The sequence below is a fragment of the Octopus bimaculoides genome, chromosome 6 (assembly GCF_046866305.1).
Source record: "Octopus bimaculoides isolate indiv1 chromosome 6, ASM4686630v1, whole genome shotgun sequence".
NCBI lineage: Eukaryota > Metazoa > Mollusca > Cephalopoda > Octopoda > Octopodidae > Octopus > Octopus bimaculoides.
The window spans coordinates 69,538,662-69,565,854 of NC_142933.1; the positions used below are offsets into that span (position 1 = coordinate 69,538,662).

At 37.9% G+C, this 27,193-nt stretch overlaps 1 protein-coding gene and 1 long non-coding RNA gene across 10 annotated transcripts in view; one reads left to right on the forward strand and one right to left on the reverse strand.

Moving 5' to 3' along the window:
* LOC128248136 (uncharacterized) overlaps positions 1-26,262 on the forward strand; it is a 135,851-nt gene extending 109,589 nt beyond the window's left edge. For both annotated transcript variants that reach the window (XR_016242303.1, XR_008264413.2), the window contains exon 3: positions 23,278-26,262. This is a non-coding gene — a long non-coding RNA (uncharacterized LOC128248136). The remainder of the gene's footprint in view (positions 1-23,277) is intronic.
* The window catches only part of LOC106877926 (uncharacterized), a 452,094-nt gene that overhangs the window by 57,495 nt on the left and 367,406 nt on the right, over positions 1-27,193 (reverse strand). The window contains exon 2 of one of the 8 annotated variants that reach the window (XM_089354030.1): positions 19,506-19,599. The exons of the other annotated variants lie outside the window; for them this stretch is intronic. The gene's annotated coding sequence lies outside the window, so the exon portion shown is untranslated. The remainder of the gene's footprint in view (positions 1-19,505; positions 19,600-27,193) is intronic. 8 annotated transcript variants of the gene reach the window in all.

The following is a 27,193-nucleotide window of genomic DNA, read 5'->3' on the forward strand; positions in this document are numbered from 1 at the left end:
CGGTGAAACTCAGAGCAATCCAATGAAACTACACAAAGAACATCATCTTAATGCAATGTATCAGCTACTGGGAAAGACTGAAAGAGTTAAAACTCTCCTCCTTAGAACAAATGCGCAAAAGATATGCAATGATATTCATCTGCAAAATCCTGGAAGGTCTTGTAACGTCTAACTTTGGCATTGAAAGATACATAAATAGCAGAAAGGGATGCCAAACATCCCAGCATCATCATCAAAATACAGAACCAGATACTGCAACAGCTTGATTTTTAAGGGCCCACAGCTCTTCAATATCCTTCCAAAACACCTGAGAGACCTGCATGGTGTGGATGTGGGTGTCTTCAAACAAAACTGGATATATATACATAGGCGGAGGAGTGGCTGTGTGGTAAGTAGCTTGCTTACCAACCACATGGTCCCGCGTTCAGTCCCACTGTGTGGAACCTTGGGCAAGTGTCTTCTACTATAGCCTTGGGCCGACCAAAGCCTTGTGAGTGGATTTGGTAGACGGAAGCTGGAAGAAGCCCGTCGGATATATATATATATATATATATATATATATATATGTGTGTGTGTGTGTGTGTTTGGGTGTCTGTTTGTCCCCCCAGCATCGCTTGACAACCGATGCTGGTGTGTTTACGTCTCCGTAACTTAGTGGTTCGGCAAAAGAGACTGATAGAATAAGTACTAGGCTTACAAAGAATAAGCTCTGGGGTTGATTTGCTCAACTATAAAGGCGGTGCTCCAGCATGGCCACAGTCAAATGACTGAAACAAGTAAAAGAGTAAAGAATATATATTTATGTGTATGTATATTAATGCATGTATATGTATGTCTGTTTATATTAAAACGCATCACATGTTTGAGTGAGTGTATACATGTGTGTATATGAATATAAATACGTTACATTTTATACGACTTTCTATTTCTATAAACTTGTCGGTTTCATGAGTTTGTTATTTATATCCCTCCTGATGAGATTGATACATTGCTGACCATAATTTGTCCTGTTAGGCATTTTTGGAGTGCACCCGTCGAAACATATGTAGAAGACTTCAAGATATAAATGGTTTAACCACATCCTGAGCATTCGTCTCCTTATTCAGTTCTCCTATTTTGTACTAAATACGACTTACTATCCCGGAATTAAATTCTGGGACACTTAAGCAACATTTAGCTACCTAAATTTTCCCTATAAATTATATATATATATATATATATATATATATATATATATATATATATATATGTGTGTGTGTATTATATGTATATATATGTCTATATGTATATGTGTGTATATGTATGTATATGTTTATATATGTGTATATTTGTATATATATGTATGTATATATAAGTATATGTATGTATATATATATGTATATATAAGTATATGTATTTAGATATGTATGTGTGTGTGTGTATGTATGTATGTATATATATAGATATGTATGTGTGTATGTATATGTATGTGTGTATGTATATGTATGTGTGTATGTATGTATGTATATGTATGTGTATATATATATATATATATATATATATATATATATATATATATAGTGTATGGTATGTACATTGACTTCTTTGAACTATGTTTTTTTTTTTTTGTTTTCTGAGAGCAGAAGGAATGCTGCATCTTTAATTTGTCTATCTTTTAATCTTTCTCTCCTCATCTCTCATTTTCTCTTTCCATCATCTACTTCACTGATGTCGAGGTGCTACTCTATACATCAACTATTGATTGACAACTTCAGTGACAGCTCCTAAGCAAACTGTTGCTGATGACTGATGATGATGAAGAAGAAGAAGAAGCTATCTTCAATGTTGTGCAGTATCTGCTTTGTTTGTTGCACAGTAGCTGCTGTTGCTTGCTTGCTAGACTTGACCATTGCACACTAGCAACAGTAGCAACAGCTGTTGTTATCTTCACCACCATTGCAGACATAGCAACTTGTAATATTTTCACTGTTGCACACTGCAACTGTTGTTGGTGTTGTTGTTGGAATGATTGTTGCACAGTGGAAATTGCTGATGTTGCTGGTGTTATTGTTGTTGTCTTGACTACCAGTGCAGACGCAGCAATTTGCAATTCTTCCTCTGTTGCACAATGACAACCATTGCATACGTTGCAATGATTGCTGCATAGTAGAATTTGCTGATGTTGTTGTTGGTGTTGTTGCAAACGACTGTTTGCACCATAGAATCTATCATTGTTTTCCTTTACAAATTTTTGCAGCTGCAGCAACTTTTATTGCTTCCTTCCACCCACCCCCACCCACCACCCTGTTGCACAATGAAAACTGTTATTGTTGTTGTTGGTGGTGGTGGTTGTGTTGTTGCAACAAGTGAATCATCTGTCCATTTGTGCTAAGAGGACAGCGTGTCAATCAGTAGTTATACAAAGGAGGGATGATGGACAGGTGACAGTTTGAAGTGACATTTAGGTAGGATGAGCCAGAAAGACAGATGGGGGATATAAAAGAGAGCACAGCACTGTGTATATGTGTATGTGCACATGCAAGAATATGTGTGTGTGTGTGTGTGTGTGTGTGTGTGTAATGTTACATTCTAAGGGTGCATATAAGTGTGTTTACACGGTGTGTTTGGTGTTTGTCAGTGCCTGTTTGCCCTGTATGCATGTGTGTACATGCTTAAATATATATATATATATACAAATGTGTGTTTATGTGTATATGAGTATGTATACACGTGTTAATATATGTATATATATTCTTCTGTGTGTGTGTGTGTGTGTGTGTGTCTATGTTTATATATATATATATATATATATGCATATATGCTTGTATATGTATGTGTGCAAATATATATATACATATATATGTATGTCCATTTATATATATATATATATATATGTCTGTGTTTATATGTATGCATATATGCTTGTATATATATGTTTGTGTGTATGTGTGTAAATATATATACATACATGTGGATATATATTTATATATCTATATACATATAGTCAGTGTTTATAGATGTGTGTGTGTGTGTGTGTGTGTGTGTGTGTGTGTGTGTGTATATATATATATATATATATATAATGTGTGTGTGTGTTTATATATATATATATATATATATATATATAATGTGTGTGTGTGTTTATATATATATATATATATATATATATATATATATATATATATATAGATAGAGTGTGTGAGAGAGAGGGATAGAGAGATAGATGTTCATGTGTGTGAGTTGCATATTAGAAATTTGACACATGTTTCTGTTTGTGCAATGGATGTTAGGCACATTGCTTGTGTGTGTGTGTCTGTGTATGGTGTACAGAAAATGTCAGAAGCAGATCTAGTGTGACTGAAGCAAACAAGTGCTGAATTACAACAGATGGTAAAATTAATTATTAGCCTTCCATCTCTTAACTTCACTCACATATAGACGTAAATATAATAAATGACTACATATGCATATATATATATATATATATATATATATATACAGGCAAAGCATGATTTTACTCATATTTTCACACTCATACATATACATGCATACACACTTACACACACACACGTGTGTATGTGTGTGCGTGTGTGAGTATGGCACTTCCATATATACATATATATATGTGTGTGTGTGTGTGTGTGGAAGTGTCATACTCACACCTATATATAAGAATATGTGCATGTGCTTGTGTGTATAATGCTTTCATATATATATAAGCAGTATATACTCATGCACTCATATATACATACATATGCATATTTTCTTGATGTATTTTTTATATACCCACACACACGTGAAATTATATGAATATATATGCACCATTACTTCTTATATATACATTTTAAACACACACATATGCACACATACACAAACACACCCCTCTCTCAATTTTTCTCTCTCACTCTATCTATCTATCTGTCTTTCTCTCTCATTCATAATTTTCTATTTTCTGTTTCCATAGTAATATTTGTCTAATTCTGAATAGAAATCAAGATTCTGCTATTCTCCAAATAACTTATATCTCTCCCTCCCTCTCCATTCACTTCCTAAAGCCCTTTCTCGATTATCTAACACCCACCTTCAGCTTGCTGCACAGATCTAAAGAGTGGGTACATCATAAAGAACCAAACAAAAGAAGTTGCAAATAATTTTAGACTTTATATTGTTTTGCCACAGCATTAGAATAAATTTCATCATATCACTGCTCCGAGTAGCTTAAAGATAAACACACACTTTTATCATCACCATTTTAACCCTTTTGTATTCACATTATTCTGTCCAAAGTGATGCTTATTTATTCACATTGTTTTGAATTTGTTGTTGTTGTTGGCACTCCGTCGCTTACGACATCGAGGGTTCCAGTTGATCCGATCAACGGAATAGCCTGCTCGTGAAATTAACGTGCATGTGACTGAGCACTCCACAGACACGTGTACCCTTAACGTAGTTCTCGGGGATATTCAGCGTGACACGGTGTGACAAGGCTGGCCCTTTTGAAATACAGGCACAACGGAAACAGGAAGTAAGAGTGAGAGAAAGTTGTGGTGGAAGAGTACAGCAGGGTTCGCCACCATCCCCTGCCGGAGCCTCGTGGAGCTTTAGGTGTTTTCGCTCAATAAACACTCACAACGCCCGGTCTGGGAATCGAAACCGCGATCCTATGACCACGAGTCCACTGCCCTAACCACTAGGCCATTGCGCCTCCACTGTTTTGAATTAATCATGAATTATATTTTAGTTTTAAGATTTTGATGAGGTAACCATTAATTTTAAGGATATTGTAGGGTAGGTGTGAGAGACTGAATCTGGCCAGTTTGAACATAAAGCAGATAGTGAAGCATGATCTTTGAATGATGGGCCCCATGGAGGCAATGACAGGTGACTGAGACATTTGGTGATATGCCGTGCTTGAGAAGCACCATCAAGCCAAGGGAAATTGTAGTCATGGTTGTTACCAATGTCACATAACTGATACCTGTGCTGATGGCACATGGCAAGCACCCTTCAAACATGGAGGTCTCATGAAGGTTATGACAGCTGACTGTGACCTTTGGTAATATGCCGTGCCACAGAAGACTTGTCAAGTCAAGTGAAATCATAGTTGTGGCCAGTGCTGGTGTCATGTAACTGGCACCCATGTTGGTGACATGTAAAAAAGTACTCACTACACTCTTGGAGTGGTTGGCATTAGGAAAGGCATCCAGCTGTAGAAACCATGCCAAATCAGATTTGAACCTGGTGCAGCTCTCTGGCTTACCAGTTTCAGTCAAACTGTTTAACCCATGGCAGTGTGTTTGAGAGAGAGAGAAAGAGAGAGATTGTTGTAAATGAATGCTACTGTTATACAAGCAGAGTTGTTTATTTCCAGTATTCTGTGAAAAATATGTCTGGCCATGGGGTCATATTATCTTGCTTGGAGGCAGCTGAGGGTTAGCAAAGGAAGAAATCTGAATTTGAACTTAAACTCCAGAGAACTCCATTCTGTGTGTCTGTTTCGCTTAAATTTCTAAAGATCTCGTATGGCTTTCTTCATTGAATATGCACCAAAGTGCAGGCGACACTGCCATAAGAAGTGATCTTTCAGATACATACATGTGCATGCACACAGACACACACACACACGAAAGCATGTGCACAGACATACACACATGCATATAAAGGCATGTGCATGCACACACACACAATACATAACACTACTTGAAAGAAGTGAAACCAAACATAAAAATACATTTAGCAAAGAAGAGAAGAGTTTGTTTCAAATAGTTGGGGTCTCATCACATCACAGTATATGGACACTACACTGTACATATAACAGGATATTTATATATATTTATATAATCCCTACCATATATATTTACATAATCCCTACCAACTTTAAATTACAACATGACCAATTCCACACTCCAAACGCTTCTTGTACAAACCCCACTTCTACAATATCTACAGAAGATATATATGTGTGTGTTTATGTATCATCATCATCGTTTAACATCCACCTTCCATGTTGGCATGAGTGGGACAGGATATATATATATATATATATATATATATATATATATGAACCCTTCTTCCCATCAACTCCCCTGCAGCCCAAACACCTTTGGCCAAGAATGTGCTGCTCTCTGGAGTAAGATTCTGAGATGGAGAACAAATGATGAAACGAGATCTTATTATAAAGTCAATCTGCGATAAACTTTCCAGGAGTCAAGCTGGAGTTGTTTATGAATGAAGGGAATGTACATAAGTGGGTAGATAGCATTGTAATCACTCAGTGCATGGCTGTGGGTTGTGCCACAGACCCTCCACCACCACTGATACCATCACCAACAGCATCAGCATCCCTATCCCCACCAACACCATCAGTACCACCACCAAAAACAACACCACAACTACCACCACCACCACCAACACCATCACCACTAACACCGCCATTAGCACCTCCTCCTCCACCACCACCACCACTACTCCATTCCTAATCAACATCATCAGGCTCACTATAAAACCACCTCTACGTATTTTGAACTGCTGCGGTCACTGCATAGCATAAATCGCATGGAATACACCCCCCACCCCCACATCAATATGGAATGGTTAAATACCATCATGATGTGTGTACATGCATGTATCCATGCGTGTGTGTGTGTTTGTGGGAGATTGAATAATGAAATTAAGGTGATTTAGAAGAATACATGTGTTATTTGTCTTTTGATTGATTGCGTGTGCGTTGTACATTCATATATAAATGTGAACATTAAAAATGTGTGACTACATATATACACACACACACACACACACACACACACACACATATATATATATATATATATATCCTCACTTCTAAGCTGTCCATTACACACACATCCAAATACCTTGTAATGCACAATCATATTTCCACCATTCGGCATGTGCAGGCAAACATGCACAAACACACACATACACATGCAAGCATATGCGTATGTACACGCACACAAATACATGCATAAGCACACACACACACACACAGAGAGAGAGAGAGAGACTAAAACACTCCAGTGTGTGTTATTTTCCCTTACTTTTGAATATTTTTTTGTTGTTATGTTGATATTTTTTATTTCATTGTTGTAGAATTCTATTTTATTTATTATTATTATTATTTTTTGTTTTGTTTTGTTTTCGTTTTTCCTTTTTCTACATTATATGAGATTGTGTCATGTTGCCAGCTTTGTTTTGCTACATTCTCCCAACCACGAATGGTACATCTCTGTGGAAGGCCCCTTTTTTTTTTTTTTACCAAAGCAGAGTAGGGGGTGAAATGACAGCCCCACCAAGTGAAATCTAATTCCAACTGGATTTATGGTTGCAATAAAAGAACATGGTTCTACACATGGATATAGTTGTGTGAATACCTCATAGTAAGGCTTTATAAAGTTGTGAATTTCTCCTCAAATCATAAAAGTAATCACAACTGCGAAACACAACAAATGTACAAAATAATAATGATAATAATAATAAGCATGGGGCCTAAAATTTAGTGGGAAGGGACTAGTCGATTACATCAATCTAAGGTTTCACTGGTACTTAATTTATTGACCCCAAAAGGATAAAAGGCAAAGTTGACCCTGGCAGAATTTGAACTCAGAACGTTAGGATGAGTGAAATACCACTAGGCATTTTACCCAGCATGCTAACAATTCTGCCTGCTTGCTGCCTTAATAGCAATGATAATAGTGGTTTCAAGTTTTGGCACAAGGCCAGCAAGTTTATGGGAGGGAGAAAGTCAATTACATTGACCCCAGTGTTCAACTGGTACTTATTTTTTTTGACCCCGAGAGAATGAAAAGCAATGTTGACCTCAGTGGAATTTGAACTCAGAAAATGCAAAGATGGACGAAATGTTACTATGCATTTTGTGTGGCATTCTAATGATCCAACCAGTTCACTGCCTCAATAATAATAATAATAATAATAATCCTTTCTACTGGAAGCACAAGGACTCAAATTTGGGAGAAGGGATTAAATCAATTACATTGACCCTAGTGTGTAACTGGTACCTATTTAATCGACCCCAAAAGGCAAAGTCAATCTTGGCAGAATTTGAACTCAGAATGTAGCAACGGGTGAAATACCGCTAAGCATTTTACCCAGTGAAGTAACGATTCTGCCAGCTCACCACCTTAATAATAATGATAATAATAATGATAATAATTATAAGCCTTCCTATTATAGGAAGGGGGTCTTTACCTTTACCCTCTCTTACACCTTTCTTGTGGGTTTTCTTTCGGTGGTCAGAAGAGGAGTTGGCTTTGCAGCTTCCTTTCAGATTTTACTGCAACATATCATAATGAATGAAGGCCTTTCTCTCCCAGAATGAAGGCCTTTCTCTCGCAGATTTTGTAGGTTTTGAATTGTCTCTGATGCTCTGTAATTTTTGCTTTTTTTTTCTACACAAACCTATTCTAACTTCTAGGGGTAAAAATGGTCCATATTAGTCTACTTTCTTTCCTTTGACCAGTCCAGCATGGCAAACCCTACAAGGAGTTTGCATTCCACTAGCATAGTTCTCAGGGTCATTGCTGTACAACCCCCCCCCCCATTGCAACACTTACATTCAAACAGATAAAAATGATTTTAATGTATCAACCCACAAATATCACAAGAATTAAAAATAACATTTTAAACCAAAAAAAAAAAAAAGAAACATAAGTAAGGTTTCTCTCTAGAAATGAAAGTATAATTTTCCATCTACTCTCACCTGAAATTATATAATAGACTGATAGATAGCAACAAGAAACAAACTGGAGGAATAAGGACGAGGAGAGAGAGAGTGTGAAGAACTATGGTGGATCACTTTGACGATCAGTTAGAATATGAAAAGCTTGTGAAAGGCCATTGATAGGGAAGCATCTAAACTGAGAGCAGCTTATTAAAGATATGCTCTGCTGCTTGCATCAGATGCAATGGAACGTGCATTTCTGTAAATGACAGCATAATTGTGCAGGGCTGTGTGAGCTCTATAAGAGCTGTCTGAGTGGCCACATGTTTGTGTTACACTACAAAACAATGCTTTTCAGTGCCAGCATAGAAAGAGTGTGTGTGTGTGTATGTGCGTGTGCGTATATATATATATATATGTAGGTATGTATGTATGTATGTACACTGGCTATCTTTTTCTTCCTCTCACTATACATATCATACATTTATTTTCTCATACTGGCATTAATGTGTGTGTGTGTGTGTGTGTGTGTCTGTACACATGCATACATCTCACACACACACAAACATCACACGCATGTCACATACATACACATCACACACACATATATCACACACACACACCACACATCACATACATATCACACACAAGTAACACACACACACATATATATATATATATATATATATATATATACACACACACACACACACACATGCTAACACAATAATGTAAAAAAAAAATTGACAAACCGATACAATCACACATAAGCTAATACTTATTTGATATAATCATAATAGTCTCAGAGACAAACAATACTTGCTTGCACACACACACACACACACACACACACAACTGAAAACTGCTTTTGATAAACTGATTGTATGTATGTCAATATCTAAGTTGAAAGTTTAGTAACAGCCAACCAGCTACCAGAGGTAGTGTTAGAAACCTCATTTAGCCAACAACCAGAATCAAACTTGTCAAATGCATCATACCTTCTAATTCATACCAACCTTTAGCCTTAAATGTTCTTATCCTGCGTCTGCTACTGTTGCCATTTTAAATCTGCAGAACCTAATGCAGTGTGAATGGTTTGGAGGTGGAACATAGCTAACTATAGAGAAAGTGTGCTGTGTGTGTGTGTGTGTGTGTGTGTATGTGCATTGTATTTGATATGTATATATGTGTATATGTACATTTTTATGTATATGAGTGTGTTATATTCAACACACATATATGTATTTGTGTCTATGCCTATATACATATATCTTACAATTGATCTTTGTGTGTGTTGAGATATATATATATATATATATGTGTGTGTGTGTGTATATATATAAGAAAATAATTTAATGCAATGCACACGTATAAATGTATGTAAATGTGTGGTTGTATTTAATGTGTGTGTGTGTATTGGGATATTTCCATGTTTACGTGTTGTATTTAAAATACACATGTCTGTATGTATATATGAGCTGTATTTAACACATACATTTCTAAGAGTTTATTCTGTTGTATGTATGTATGTTCAGTAACCTGCGAATAACAATTTAGATTATATAAATAAAAGAAAAGGAAGAAAGAAAGAAAGATCTGAGAGAGAGAGAGAGAGAGAGAGAAAGAAAGAAATGACAGTTGTGTATAATTGCCTGGTGTTGCCAGCTGTTTAATAAATGTATATTATATGAGTGTGTTTGTGTACATACGCCTATATACATGTGCAAATACAGGCACACATACCTCAGACCCACACATCACAAAAATAAAGAGAAGGTATACTTTTCTAGTCATTAGTATATGTTCTAACAATAGTCACACTGACATTATTGTATCTCACCTAATGGTCAGAACATTCTCTTATCAAAAGATCTGTCAAGAACATCATCTACTCACGTTTGTATGGCGTCCCTTGGTAACAACTGTACAGTTTACGGTGGTAACAACTGGACACTGTCCAGTAGATAATATTGAGTTTCTGCTTCGTATTCTACGTTTCAGCCAGCAGTGGCACACTTTGTAGTCGCTCAAATGTTTTCAATCCAACAGCGAAAATCCCTGTCGATAAACTGTTACTCTCTTCTCTGTACATTAAATGTGAATTAGGTTTTCTGTGTAGATTGTATCGACTCAGAAACCCTACCATATTCATCCGTTGGAGCAACAAGGACCACCTGAGTTATCCTTGAGGGGAAGATGACTGGTACCTTGTACAGTGACTTTGTGTAATTCTTTAAGTATTCAGATTACTCTACCAAATGTAATGCTTGTTTATTCACATAGTTTTGAATTAACCATGCATTGGCACATAGCTCAGTGGTTAGAGCATTGGGCTAACAATCATGAGGTAGTGAGTTTGATTCCCAGACTGGGCTGTGTGTTGTGTTCTTGAGCAACACACTTCATTTCACATTGCTCCAGTTCACTCAGCTGTGGAAATGAATTGCAACATCACTGGTGCCAAGCTGTATCGGCCTTTGCCTTTCCCTTGGATAACATCGGTGGTGTGGAGAAGAGGAACTGGCATGCATAGGCAACTGCTGGTCTTTCACAAACAAGCTTGCTTGCATTTGGGTCTTGGAGGAACTTTCTAAGTGCAATCCCATGGTCATTCGTTACTGAAGGGGGTCTTTTACGCTATCTTGATTATAGCTTTGAAGTTTTTATGATTTGGTTGTTTGTTTTTAGATCGACATTGTTGGGTAGATAAAAGAGGCCAGATTTGACTGGGTTGAATATAAAACAGGTAGAATATTTGGACCTGATATGGCCAGTTTTAATGCTAAAGGGTTAAGGTGAAGAAGAGTTGCACAGTGTCAACTCTCACTCTCTCACCTGTGGCCATCTTCAGTCCAGTGGATAGACAAGAGAATGGAGATGGATGTAGTGGATGACCCAAGATACCCAATTTGCCCCACCTTGCTCTCTGCTCTTCACAATGTGTTGCTGAAGCTGCTTACTCTTCTCTTTTCCTTGTTTCAGTCATTTGACTGTGGCCATGCTGGAGCACCACCTTTAGTCGAGCAAATTGACCCCAGGACTTATTCTTTGTAAGCTTAGTACTTATTCTGTCAGTATTTTTTGCCGAACTGCTAAGTTCTGTTGAACTATGAAGCTTTTTGTTTGCACTGTCCACTGAATCCAGTCTCCGCATGCATAGATAGCAATACCCGAAATATACTAATTAACCTACAGCTAGGACCCTTAACAGGTGCTATTATTCTGGGTTGGAGTAGACCTACGAACAACAGTGGCTAAGAGGTACTACCATGCACCTCAAAAACTCCTGAACTGGGACCCCACTGCCAGATGCAGTTTATAGTCATACCCAGGACAAAATCCCACTTTCATGAGGTTACATACTGTGGACATAAACTTATCAAGATCTCAAATCATTATCATCATAATTATTGTTTTAATATACTGACTATTAAGATGCTGTGTGGAGGCGCAATGGCCCAGTGGTTAGGGCAGCGGACTCGCGGTCATAGGATTGCAGTTTCGATTCCCAGACCAGGTGCTGTGAGTGTTTATTGAGCGAAAACACCTAAAGCTCCACGAGGCTCTGGCAGGGGATGGTAGTGAACCCTGCTGTATTCTTTCACCACAACTTTCTCTCACTCTTACTTCCTGTTTCTGTTGTGCCTGTATTTCAAAGGGTCAGCCTTGTCACACTGTGTCACACTGAATATCCCCGAGAACTACGTTAAGGATACACGTGTCTGTGGAGTGCTCAGCCACTTGCACGTTAATTTCACGAGCAGGCTGTTCCGTTGATCGGATCAACTGGAAACCTCGACGTCGTAAGCGACGGAGTGCCAACAATCATTATCATCATAATTATTGTTTTAATATACTGACTGTTAAGATGCTGTAACGTGCATCACAATACTAGAGGGAAGAGATAGGGAATTCTGTAAAATGCAATGAACCAACTCTGAAGTTTGCTCTCTGTTACTAGTCAACAGCTGCAGTCATAATGAACATTAAAAAGTAAAAAATAAAAAAACTAGTTGCTTTTGAGTTTAGCTGCCTCACATCATATCATTCACAAAATAACAATTCTCAGAGAGGAAGTCTCATTATTTTAACTTTAGATATAATGATGATATTATAAGAGCAATTTATATATATTTCTTTATTATCAATCTGTCATTTTGTTGTCAAGGGTGCTATGATACATTTTGAAGTTCTCAGTAAACTGCCATTCCCAGGTGTATACATTTTGCATGTGGCACTATTCAATTGGGAAAATCTTGAATGTCAAAAATTCTCATTTCCCCCATCATCTAAATATTATAAATCTATTGATTTATGCTTTAAAATGCAATATATTATCTATTCACAAAATAATTGTATTTCAAAAATAAATTATAATAACCTGTACCCTACAGACAATTTATAGTTTTTAAAAGCTGCTCTTCATAAGTACTTATCAATAATCTATTTAGATTTCAGTAGATTGATAGAAGTCTATCTAGAGAATCCACCCATGTTTCATATCTCCAATCTATTTAAATATATAGATTGATAGAAGTCCACCTAAAGACTCTTGCTGTGTCTCATATTGTCAGTCTATTTAGATAGATTGATAGAAGACCACCTCAGGACTCCACCAATGTTTTATTTTTACTATTTATTTAAATAGATAGACAGAAGTGAACCTAAACACACAGCAGGTATCGCATCTTGTCAATCAATTTAAATGGACAAATTCAAGGAAATCCATCTACAGACTCCACTTGTGTTTTATTTCTGCTATTTATTTAAATAGATAGCACCAAAGAATTCCAATTCCACCTGTGTCCACCTGTATTTTATGTCTCCAGTCTATTTATATAGAGAGATTCAAAGAAGTCCATCTACAGACTCGTTTCTAGAGTGAAAGAAACCCACCTAAGGATTCCACATGTGTTTCTTGTCTCCAGTCTATTTAAATAGATACAGGATGCTGAACCTTTCCTATGAGATGACAAAGGACCGAGATATTTGGTGCCTTGCTGTATTCACGAAGACCCGTCCTCCACAGCAGAAGTATTAAGGCCACTCCCCTGACGAAGAGGATTGATCTGCAAGAGTCTTGTGCAGGAACCACTTAAAAAGCTCTCATGCTGGTGCCACATTAAAAGCATCTAGCACACTATAGCCCTAGGCTATAGTAGGAGACTCTTGCCCAACGTGCCACGTAGTGGGACTGAACCCAGAACTACGTGATTAGGAAGCAAGCTTCTAGCCACACCTGCACCTATCTAGGTATGTGAATTGAGCATACCTTGATTATTGTGAATGGACATTCATTTCCAATATTCAGCAAATTCATGTCTGGCCATGGAGAAATATTACTTTGCTTGAAAACAGGTGAAGGTCGGCAGCAGTAAAAAAAATTCCACCTCAAATAACTACATCCAGCCCATGATAACATGGAAAAGAGAACGTTAAAATGATGATGGTGGCAGTGGTGACATCTGCATCCCTGGAACTGCAGCTTTGTGTTTATCATTTTCCTACCCATAGGGTTCCCCACAGGCATGAACTTTCACAACCTCAACATATCAGTCGGTGTGTGTGAGAAAGAGAGAGAGAGAGAGCAATGGACTCAACTTCTGCTCTCTGAACGCTTATACTGAGCTAAGAGTTTGTGCGTGTGTCAATCGATTTCTCTCTCTTTCTCTCTCTCTCACTCTCTCACTCACTCACTCACTCTCTCACTCACTCTCACTCACACATGATAGAGACAGATAGACAGACGGAGAGAAATGTGTAGATTCAGTGTAAGTGTTCAGTACAGCATTCGGCCAGGTTAACCTATGAGATAATAGGACATTGGTAACTATAATTATGATAAATAGACAATGGTCATTCTTATCAAATAACATTCCAACAAGGGAAGAAACAAGAAATAAATTGAGGGAAAACGTTTAAGAGCAGATGTCGGAGTTGGGGGGGGGGGGGGGGAAACCATATTTCAAATTGATGTGGTAGCTGACCTCTCTCAAAATTATTCAATTTGACAGGAGATTGACGTTACTAAGGGGACATAATACACGGTTAAAGCCCACATCTTCGGAGAAAGAACGAACGAAAGTTCTTGGTTTGATGTACGACGATGCAAGAGAGTTAATTTATACATTTTATTTTAGTCTTCGATTATTACTTGTAATATTGTGACTGTACCGATGATCAGGTCTTTCGACTTGTTTGTGTGACATTTCTGACTATAGCGTCTCTTAATTCTTTTTCCAAACTTTCTAGCTGATTTGACCTGCTAGAAATAGCTGTAAAAACTCCTTAAAAATCACACCTTTCGATCTTTAACAAAGGACACCACAGGGTCGATAAAAACCAGTTATTTACTGAGTCGTTGGTATCATTTAATCATCTCCCCCCCCCCCCCCCACCGGCCAAATTGCTGGTCAATTGTCTCAACTAGAAACCAATGTTGTGACCGCGAGCTGGCAGAAACGTTAGCACGCCGGGTGAAATGCTTAGCGGTAATTCGTCTGCCGTTACGTTCTGAGTTCAAATTCTGCCGAGGTCGACTTTGCCTTTCATCCTTTCGGGGTCAATAAATTAAGCACCAGTTGCACACTGGGGTCAATGTAATCGACTTAATCCCTTTGTCTGTCCTTGTTTAGCCCCTTTTGGGCAATAAAGAAACAAACATTAGCACGCCAGGCGAAATGCTCAGCGACATTTCTTCCATGTTAAATATGGAGGAGGATCTGTGATGATATGGGTGGGCTATATCTTAGAAATTCGCAGGCCCAATGGTTTCCCTTCATGGTAGAATTAATAGTCAAGACTATTTAAGCATTTCATCTGATCAAATTAATCCTAAGGTTGCGGAACTGTTTGTGGAGGGAACCGCAATCTTTCAGGGTGATAGTACACCAATTCACACATCTAAAGTTGTTACTGAATGGCACGAGGAACATTCCAGTGAAGTTGAACATCTTATCTGACCACCACAGTCCCCAGATCTCAATGTTATTGAACATTTATGGTGCATTTTAGAAAAACAAGTAAGGAGTCGATATCTTCCATCATCACTACAAGAACTGGAGATTGTTTTAGCTGAAAAATGGACAAAAATTCCTTTGGAAAAAATTCAAGTTGTAATTACTGCCAAAGGCGATCCAACCCCATATTAAAATAAATTTGTTTGAAATTTAAACATTTTTCTATTTTGTCCAACGCATGTGTATGTATATATATATATATATATATATATATATATATATAGGCGCAGGCTCCGGGCTCAGTCCCACTGCGTGACACCTTGCGCAAGTGTCTTCTACTATAGACTCGGGCCGACCAAAGCTGAAAGAAGCTAGTCGTATATACATATATGTGTGTGTGTGTGTTTGCCCTACCCCCACCGCTTGACAACCGATGTTGGTGTTTTTACGTCACCATAACTTAGAGGTTCGGCAAAAGGACCGATAGAATAAGTACTAGGCTTACAAAACCCCTTAAGCGCTCTATATATATATATATATATATATATATATATATATATATTTATTATGTAGCCCTTAAAACGGTAATTTGCATTTACAGAGAGTACCGAACTGTCTTACACAGGATCTTGTTTTTAGGAATTCCCAATAAGTTATAAATACCCAAACTGAAGTTGGTTACGTAAGAACATGAAATTAGTTACCCCCGATAGTAAGAATTCAAATAAAGTAGCTCCGAAAAGGGCTTTAATGCGTTCCGCGAGTATATAGAACTTAGGAGGTAATACTAATAAGGTATGTATACTAAAATCGTGAAGCATGTTACGTGATAACAGGCTAATCACATATGATATAATAACAATTCAAAGTAAATAACTCTGAAAAGGGGTTTTGTGCGTTCCCAGAAAATATTACCCTTAGTGGCGCTAGTGTTGTTATATTCGTGAATAAGTCACTAACCGAAATAAGTGGATCTATTAGGAAAATACTATTTACTTGTTTAAGGGTTGGACTGGATAAATTGCCAAAATGACTTGAACAGTTCAAATACTAATAGGCATACTGAATTTGATTTATACCAAATAAACTAGGAAACTGAATGGGTTATTTCCCTTGACTGTTAAAATGAAAAAGATATATAAGGATCCCTTCCAGGGGTCCTATTATCGATTTTTATAAAAATCTGAATATGCCATTAGGTTTCCAAACATGAGTTCTGCTCACGTGTCAAGTTTCATCAAAATCGGTAAAACGATGTCGGAGGAGTTAGCTAACAACTCCACAAACACACCCACAGATAAAATTTCCCACATATATATATATATATATATATATATATATATATATATATATATATATATATATATATATATATATATATATATATGCATACATTATACCATGGGTGTGCTCTACATGCACCAATGTAAATCAGTGGAATTTTGAGTAGACACGAAATAACGGTTGGTGTCGGGTAGCAGGAAAAGGGAGAAAATGGACAAGAGAGGAACAATAATGGAGGGAAGATAAGAGACCGAGTGGAGAGAAAAAAAGTGATATATATATATACACACACACAGAGATAGACAAAATGGTAAAAAAATAATAAATGGGTGGTCGATAGAAAATTCTAGAAAGTGAGGGTCGAGAGAGTCAGATATATATATATATATATATACACACATATATACATGCATATATATATGTGTGTGTGTGTGTATATATATATATGTGTGTGTGTGTGTGTATATATATATGTGTGTGTGTGTGTGTGTGTATATATATATATATATAGACATATATACACACATATATACAATAGTATATGTTTGTATATATGTTTATACATATAACGTATATATATATACGTATATATATATATATATATGTGTGTGCACATATATTTATATATATACACACACACAATCACACACTATATATATATATATATATATATATATATATATGGTTTGTGATTTCGTAATTTATCTTAGTGTGAATACCCTTCCCACGTGAGACTGAATGATGGTAAGCTAAGTAAACTAGAGAGATCAACAGATATAAATATAAGAATCAAAGTAAACTATCTGAGCTAACTCACCTGTACTCCATAATTTATTAGTATACTCGTGCTGTCAACAATGACAGACGTTTCAATCTCTACAGCTGAGATGAATTTTCTTTCTTGTCTATTATTTTTTTTTCTTTTTACTCGGGTTAATTAATATTCTTTTCTTCTCTTAAATTGTTTAATCTGTGATTTCTTCCTATCACAAAAAGAAAACATTTTTTTTCTTTATCAATTATATTACTCATCTCTGAATTGACCAGACTATCTGATGCAGTCATACGTCACTAATCACAAGGCGCTTTCTCGCTTTGTTGTACGTAACCCTTCAATGATACCGCCCCGTTGGCTGGAACGGGCAGACCAATATTCGCCGCGAAAGGGATACCAGTCCATTGTAAATTTATCTATAGTAAAGTAGACTGGGGCAATGTAAAATGAAATGTTTTGCTCAAGAACACAATGCGTTGCTGGTTGGGGAATTGAAGCCACGATCTTGCGATCGCGAAAGCAACACCCTAACCACTAGGCCAGTGATTCCCAGCCTGGGGTCCGCAAAGGTAGTACTAGGGATAGGGGTCTGTGGGGAAAACTCATTTGAATAGAAAGAGTTGGAAACCCTTGTGAAAAGGTTGGGAACCCCTGCAGTAGGCTATGCATCATCACTCGGATTCGAACTCGAAGCATAAATAAATTAAAAAAATTTTTAAGATAAAGTTACCTTCTCGTGTCATACCGACTCATAAGGGCCGGTTTTTCAGTTTCATGGCGTATGTATTCTCCACCTGGATGGGACGCAGGTCCGTTGCAGGATTATTCATTTTTGCCAGCTGAGTGGACTGGAGCAACGTGAAAAGAAGTATTTCGGGGTCGATTAAATATGTACCAGTTACACACTGTGGTTTAATGTAATCGAATAGGCCCCTCTCCCAAAATTTCAGGATTTGTGCCTATAGCGGAAATGATTATTATTATTAGTAGTAATAAGGTAGCGAGCTGGCAGAATCGTTATCAGGTTGTACACAATGCTTAGCAGTATTCCTTCGACTTGATCCTTTTCCTGAAAATTGCTGACCTTGGGCCAAAACTTGAAACAATTATTATAGCCAGAACGGTGGACTGACAGGATCGCTAGAGTATTGGGAAAATGCTTTGAGGTTTTTCTTACAGTTCTTTACGTTCAGAGTTCAAATCCCGCCGAGATAAACTTTGCTTTTCGTCCCACTAAGGTCGATGAAATAAAGTACCAGTCAAGTATTGGGGTCGAGGGTAACGGTTAACCCTTCCCCTCAAAGTTGCCTATTACTATTATAACCCTTGAACAATCGGGACGAGACTTTAGACTCACTGTTAGCAATAACGTGATTTACTTGTCATCCATACATTTCTTTTAAGTCTAGTTAATCCTGTGGATATATGGAAACGACATTGCAAGCGAAAGATGTTAGTTGTTTGAAGCGAGTAACCAGATGGAGTTGAGAGTAATTATTCAAACAGAATGCAGGGATTGTGATGAAAATATTGATGACTTATTTAATGTGAATCCAGTGATTGTTTCAAAACGAGCAAATATCACTCGTAACTATATTTAAATCGCAGAATGAATGCAAAGGGCAGGTATTATGTGGATGGAGTGTCGGAAGAGCAACTTAGCAAGGTTGCCAGATCAATTAGAGAAGGGGAGAGAGAGAGAGAGAGGGGAAAGAGAAAAAAAAAACAAGCGTAAATGGAATGTGTGTGTGTGTGTGTGTGTGTGTTGAGAAAAAGGGGGAGTGTGTGCGTGCTGAAAAATGGTAAAACATACGGTTATAGATAATCACCAAGCAGTGCTGAGATAAATTCGAAACTTAAAACCAGTTCTTTCATCCAAGGCAGGTACCTTCTGTGTAGTAAATCAGCTACATGAACGATCACAATCGAGCGGGCATGGAAGTATTAAAAAAAAAAAAAAAAGGCGTGTTAAGTGTATTTACAAGAGAAGTTGTGTATAGAAGTAAATGAATGATGTAATCAAGTGATATCTTTACAGCTGTTTCGGATAAACAATGACTGGTGCCACAAACGTGTACATTATGAAATGAGCTCCAATTGATATTGTAGGTGTATGAATTAATACGGGCTTTGAGACACGCGTGATGCGAAATAATGTCCACCTCATCAGAACTATGGCAAACTATATATATATATATATATAACTGTAATACATATTAATTTTTTCCCACAAGAGGAGAATTTTCTTCTCAGTAACTGCAGTGAATTTACCTTTTAGCAGTTGAAATATGTCTCAAACATATTTTAGCTAACCTAAACTCTGCGCGCGCGCACGCACACGCACACGCACACACACGCGTGTGTGTATATATATATGGAGTGAGAAGGAGCCTATGTGTGCAAGCCTGAAAAGCAATGCGTTCTGCTAATTGTACTTCATTGTAACCAACCTGCAAATCAGAACAAAGGGATGCCAAGTGGGAACAACATAACATCTTCGATGGAATACGCCTCAGAACAACTCGTGTCTTATTCGCTCAACTATTTCTACTCCCAGTTAGATAAAGAAAAAACATGCGCGCGTGCGCCCACATCGAGCAAAGTGTCACAGATGTCAAATTAGTGTTAAACTTATTTAATACACGAATCATAAAAACGCTAATCAGAAGTAAATATTGGGTTCAGTTCTATTCGTTATACACCTATAACCAACTTGCCGTCCCCACCAACAACGACTGCATCTATACAAATGTTGTCGACATTTTTTTCCTTCCTAACATTCTGTATCTAAGCGTCACCTACATGCATGCAACCCAAATGAATAAAAACCATCACAGTATATATCAGGGAACATTATCGCATCTTATGTTACCTTTAAACACGAAAAGCACAAAACTAGAGCCCTCACGACCGCTGTCATTAAAGATCTCTTCAAGAAAGTGCACATCCTAAACGCAACAAAGACTGCAGCTCAAAGAGTGGCCTTTCTCTTCAAGACCAGAAACTACATTAACCACTTCATCCTCCGTCAACCACTAATCTTCAACAAAGCGTATCTGCGGCCCACAACGGTATACTACTACATCAATGACAATGCTGCTACATACATCGTGACATGTTCGGTACACCCTCCCAGCATGTTTCGATATTATAACGACCTCATAAGCGAAGCATAGCCTTCGTTACATTTGCCTCAGAAAAATCGTTTAATAAATAAATGTAAAACAAATGGGAGTTTGGTGTAAGAAACTAGAATTGTTTAGAAAATAAATAGTTCAGAAACGCCATCTACATGAAAAACAGCAGTTAAGTTCGTGTTAAACATATTTATTGCAGCATAAAGAGAGCATTAGAAAGTTAATGAGAAATAAATATGCGGTGAGGAAATATAAGAAGGATATCATTCAATGATTCGTATTATTTTCACAGCTGGTCTAGTCGGTAGGATGTTGAAGTTCAGTGTAAACGGGTCAGTGGTAGCTCGGTGCTTCGTATCTCGTCACCAATGCAATATAATGTGCTAGTGTAGTTAACTTTTGCTCAGAAATGTTATTCTAGGCAGGTACATCTCATACCATTGTTGTTGCTTTTGTGTAGCTACAAGTTTGCTTCAGTTGAACAGGCTTATGACCAAAGCTGTTTCAACTGTGACAATCCCATCTCTCTTACCCATTTTGTTTTCTTCATATACTGTAACCAGAACTTACATATTTCAATGTCTTGCTTTTCTTGTGTAATTTTAAGTAGATTTAGCTACTGTTATTAGCAAGACAGACATGCCGTGTAGAGGTTCTATTTGTCATGTCGGTGCAATCACAATAATCTTTATTTTACTAGACCGTTTAAATATATAGAAACAGGAAAGATGTAGGGTAAAGTAGCAGTAGATGGAGGAGGATGGGGCGATGGGCCACATAGCCCAAAACAAATGGTGTACTCAGTCGTACCCTGCGGTAATGTCCACGATGGTGTTGCCGCGGCTAGCGACACTCGCTGCAGCAGCCACTACACTTCGCGAGGCTCATTTTCCCATCGGGCCGCCGCTATCCCTATTTTGAGGAAGAAATCTGTAAAGTTTCTTAAATTTGTAGTGTTGATTTCAAATGTTCCAATGGTATGTAATTCCCATGTATGTTTCTCCCGACAAGAGTTCGATTTCCTTACGACACACATAAAAGGTAAGGAGAGAGAGAGAGGGGGGGAGTGGTGAACGATGGGAGTGGCAGTACAGAAACCGAGAGAAAGATGAACTGAGAGAGACAGAAATTTTATATTAGGCATTAAGAAGCCCACTTTGCTACCACGTGGGTTTGAGTTCAGCCTCACTGCGTAGCACGTTGAGCAAGTATTTTCAACTGTAGCCCCGGGCCGACCAATGCTTTGTGCGCGAATTTGGTAGACGGAAAATATGTATAAGCCGATCGTGTGTGGGTGTATATATATATATACTACTATAGCCTCGGACCGACCAAAACCTTGTGAGTGGATTTGGTAGACGGAAACTGAAAGAAGCCCGTCGTATATATGTATATATATATATATATATATATACTTAGCGGTTCGGCAAAGAGACCGATAGAATAAGTACTAGGCTTCCAAAGAATAAGTTCCGGGGTAGATTTACTCGACTAAAGGCGGTGCCCCAGCATGACTGCAGTCAAATGAATGAAACAAGTAAAAGAGAGAGGGAGAGAGAGTATATATATAATTTTTCTCGTCTGGCCGTAAAGCCTTTTCTGTTTGTTTTCCTGTCTTGTTTTTTGTCCGCCACTACATTCCTCCATGGCAAGATTTAATTTATGTATACAAATTTAATTTGCGGTCCATGGGAAGAGCCGTTTTAACGATGCGTCCTGCTCAGCTCTTCGAAACGCCGGTGTTAAAACGGGGGTAGCTGATGAAGTAGAATGTTCTCTATGTGGCTTGTGTGTTTTCTCGTCTACGTTTTGTTTGCAATGTCCTGTACCCAGATATGCACCTATACATACAGGTGGATGTCGGTATGCACATACCTGTACGTATATATGCATATACTCATTTACTATTTGTTTTTATATATATATATATATAGATATATTCGTCCCCATAACTTAGGGCATGGCTGCAGTCTGATGACTAAGATAAATGAAAAAAAAAATAACAATAAGTAAAAAAGATAAATTCCGAAGATAAAGCGGTACCACAGCATGGCCACAGCCTTTGGGTTAGACTACCAATAAAAGAATGAGGTGAAAAATTAAAACGAAAGACACGAACGAGATACCTATTTTTGTCTCATCGATCGCAGTGTGTGTGTATAGATAGATATAGATATAAGAGAGAGAGAGAGATTGTCAACAATAGGTTAATGAATGAAAGGAAATAATGAGAACGATGAGTTAGAGAAAGGAATGGGAGTTCAGATGGAGAAATGAAAGAAAGACAATAGTCAAAACGATATATGAGAGAAACATTTGTGAGAGAGGGAGGGCGCAAAATTAATTAAAAAAATGAAAGTGATGGAAGGAACGGGTGGTTGACAAGTGAAGCGGGAGAGACAGTGATGAAAATGAAAGCAATAATATTTTTTGTTTTTTTTGTTTTAGTTTTTCCATATTAACAGAAGCAAAGAAAATTGTAGGTCGAAAGAGGAGAAGTAGGAGATGTAAGAAGAAAGGGGAAGTGATCGCTGAAAGCGGAAAAGAAAAAAAATGGATTAATGATAGAAAATATCATCATATTTTCCGTCATACAAGTCGAGGTATAAAGTATTATAAGAGTGAATATGTAATGTAAATATTGAAACATCGTCACTATCTTTCCAAACCCTGTTGCATATCACATGCAATTTTTGGTCCGTCAAAGTTGTCTTGGTGTATAAGTCGACTAGTTCCCTCCCACCAATTTTCAGGCTTTGTGTCTTCAGCAGAAATGATTATTATTGTTATTATTATTGGCACTGCTGTCTTGTCACTGAGGACAGAGCCATTGAATGCGATTGTCTGACGCCACATTCCTGGCATTCTGCTTTTTCCCCCCTTACCACTGCGAACCCGCGTCTTACTTCAACAACAGTTAACAACTAAGCCCAGTAGATCCCTACACCCCCGACGCCAACATCACCCCACTGGAATATGAAGCGTCTCAAACTTACCAAAGACTATACAACAGAAATGATATTTATATATTTTTTTAAAATTAAATTATTGGTAACTGTTTGGTTTGTCAAATTTGTCGACATTATCTGTCAGTAGTTTGAAACATGAGGAGGTGGTGTGGTGGTGGCTTGATGTTTACTCTCAGGAAGAAAGACAAGAGACATATTGCTCAGACGGTTCACCCTTTTCACTTGCGGTGAGCTGGCAGAAACGTTAGCACGCCGGGCGAAATGCTTAGCGATATTTCGTCTGTCTTTACGTTCTGAGTTCAAATTCCGCCGAGATCGACTTTGCCTTTCATCCTTTCGAGGTCGATAAATTAAGTACTAGTTGTGTACTGGAGTCAATCTAATCGACTGGACCCCTCTCCCAAAATTTCGGGCCTTGTGCCTAGAGAAGAAAAGAATATTCTTCAGATTTTGAGTTGAAATAAGCCTTGTAAGTGGATTTGGTAGACGGAAACTGAAAGAAGACCGTCGTACATATGTATATATGTGTGTGTGTGTGTGTATATGTTTGTGTATCTGTGTTTGTCTCCCTAACATCGCTTGACAACCGATGTTGGTGTGTTTACATCCCCGTAACTTAGCGGTTTGGCAAAAAGACACCGATAGAATAAGTACTAGGCTTCCAAAGAATAAGTCCTGGGGTCGATTTGCTCGGCTAAAGGCTGTGCTCCAGTATGGCCGCAGTCAAATGACTGAAACAAGTAAAAGAGTATATCTGTGGCTATATTTCAACGTGTCCTATTCTTTTTAAAAGTAACAGAGATGGGTAGAGAGAGAGAGATTTGGTTCTTATTTCTAGTAGGCCGAACTACAACTTCGTTACCTTGCAAGTCCGGAGAATGAATTAAGAGGATTAACAATCCATATTTCCAATGATATATCGAGTAGAGTGTACTTAAGGCGGCAAGGGACTGGATGGCAACCACCCACGCAGGTCATGGCCTGAGATTTGAACTCAGAATGCAATGACTCGGAACAAATACCGCAAGACAGACCATCTAACATTGTAAGAAGATTTCCGCCAGTCCGCTTTGAAAAGGATAAAAGCAAAGTTGACGTTAGTGTGATCTGAACTCAGATGGGAGGGCACCATAAATAACGTGCTGTTCTCGGCCATTTTTTTGTCTTTGAATCTTATTTTAATCTGTAAGACCTCCAAAGCCTTTGAATGTAAATATATATGTATAAAAGAAAAAAAGAAAACCCTCCATTCTTCTGTATTTTTATAATTGAATAATAATACGAATTGTATTTTAAAAAATTAAAATATATGTATTGTAGAAGTATAAGCTATTTATTGCACGTGCTAAGAAGCCCGTCGTGTGTGTGTGTGTATGTGTGTATATATATATATATATGAGTATATGTGTATATACGTACATGTATGTACATCTACATGTATATATAGATACATATCTGGGTACAGGACACGGCAAAAAAAAACGGTGTGTGTGTCCCCACAACCACCACTTGACAACCGATGCTGGTGTGTTTACGTCCCAATAACTTAGCGGTTCGGTAAAAAAGACCTATAGAATAAGTACCAAACTTAAGAAAATTAATACTGATATCGATTAGTTTGACTAAAATTTCTCAAGGGCAGTGCACCAGCATGGCCGCAGTCTAATGACTGAAAGAAGATAAAAAATATGTTTTTTAAAGATATGGACCCCACCTATCCACACACAGGCATACGCACAAGGGTCATTTGGGACCACTAGTCTGACGCTCCAACGTCTCAGCTAATCCGCTTGCCTTTTAAAGAAGATCGAAACACACTCAGGTATACACAATACACAGACATGCATACACAAAACAGAATCTCACACACACATACGTACATACATTCGTACACATTTCTCACACGCGCACACACCTGCTTCTTGTGACACAGAAGACTGTTGGCGAGACACCTGTTTGTCTAGACATGGGGGGGGGCACAGAACGAACTACATCTCTCCCTCCCTCCGTTACACACTGTGTTAAAGTGGTCAGCGCAAATGTCACTGACCTCATGGGTCACTGAGAGCATGAGAAGGAGAGAAAAAAAAAAGACAGTGATGAGGGGGTGCGGTGTATTGAAGTGAAATAAAAGTGACATATACTACATTTTGTAAATAGAGGAGGAGAAAGAGAGAATGAGGGTTTGAGCAGAAAAGACAGTGTGCGTGTGTGTAGGAGAGAGAGAACATAACGTATACATACACACACGTTTTAGTCGTCACTGCTGAGTGCGATCAATAAGTTCAGTAATAATCTACACATACAAACACCAACACACACACATGTAGATGAACAAACGAAAGGGATTTCTCGTACTCGCTTGACCTGCAGCCAAATATCACTCAAACTACATTTTGCTGCAGCACAGAATTTTGTCAGTGAACAGGTCGCGGTCTGAAAGCGACGAAAATATTTTGACAAATTAAATTTAAATGTTGAAGTGAATCTAACGGTTTTTGTGTGTTATTTTAAATGGCTTATAAACACCTTCCACGCTGCAATTGTTTCCGTTCCAGCACACGATCTCAGATCAGGTCACTTGCTATGCAAGTACATCTCCGTAATACATTTTATAATCTTAAAAAAAACAGAGAAAGAGAGAGAGAGAAACAGACAGAGAAAGAAAGTGAAAATAAAATAAAGTACAATATTGATTTTCCAGAGCCTTTGGTCCCAAAGCGTTTCTGAAGTACGGATTTTTCCGAAACCGGGGTTTTCGCCTTGTTCAACAGATACGAGATGAAAAATCTTTTAGCTTTAATTTGTTTCACTCATTGAACCGTGGCCAAGCTGGGGCACCGCCTTCAAGGATTTCAGTTAAACGAATCGACCAGTGCATTTTTCTTTTTCGAATCTGGAGCACTTGTTATATCGATCGCGTTTGGTGAACCACTAATGTTATTGAGATTTAAAACACAGCAGTACCGGTTGTCAAGCGGTGGGGATAAACACACATACATATCGTGTCTGTGTGGTAAGAAGCTTGCTTCCTAATCACATAGTTCCGGGTTCAGCTCCACTGCGTGGCACCTTGGGCAAGTGTCTTCTACTACAGCCTCGGGCCGACCAAAGCCTTGTGAGTGCATTTGGTAGATGGAAACTGAAGCCCGTCGTATATATGAATACATGTGTCTGGATCTGTGTTAATCCTCCACCACCGATTGACAACCAGTGTTGGCGTGTTTACGTCCCCGTAACTTAGCGGTTCGGCAAAAGAACTGATATGCTTTTTAAAAATGTCCTGCGATCGATTTGTTCCACAAAAACTCTTCAAGATGGTGCCCCAGCATGGCCGCAGTCAAATGACTGAAACAAATAATAAATATGACGCGCTTCTTTCAGTTTCCTTCTAT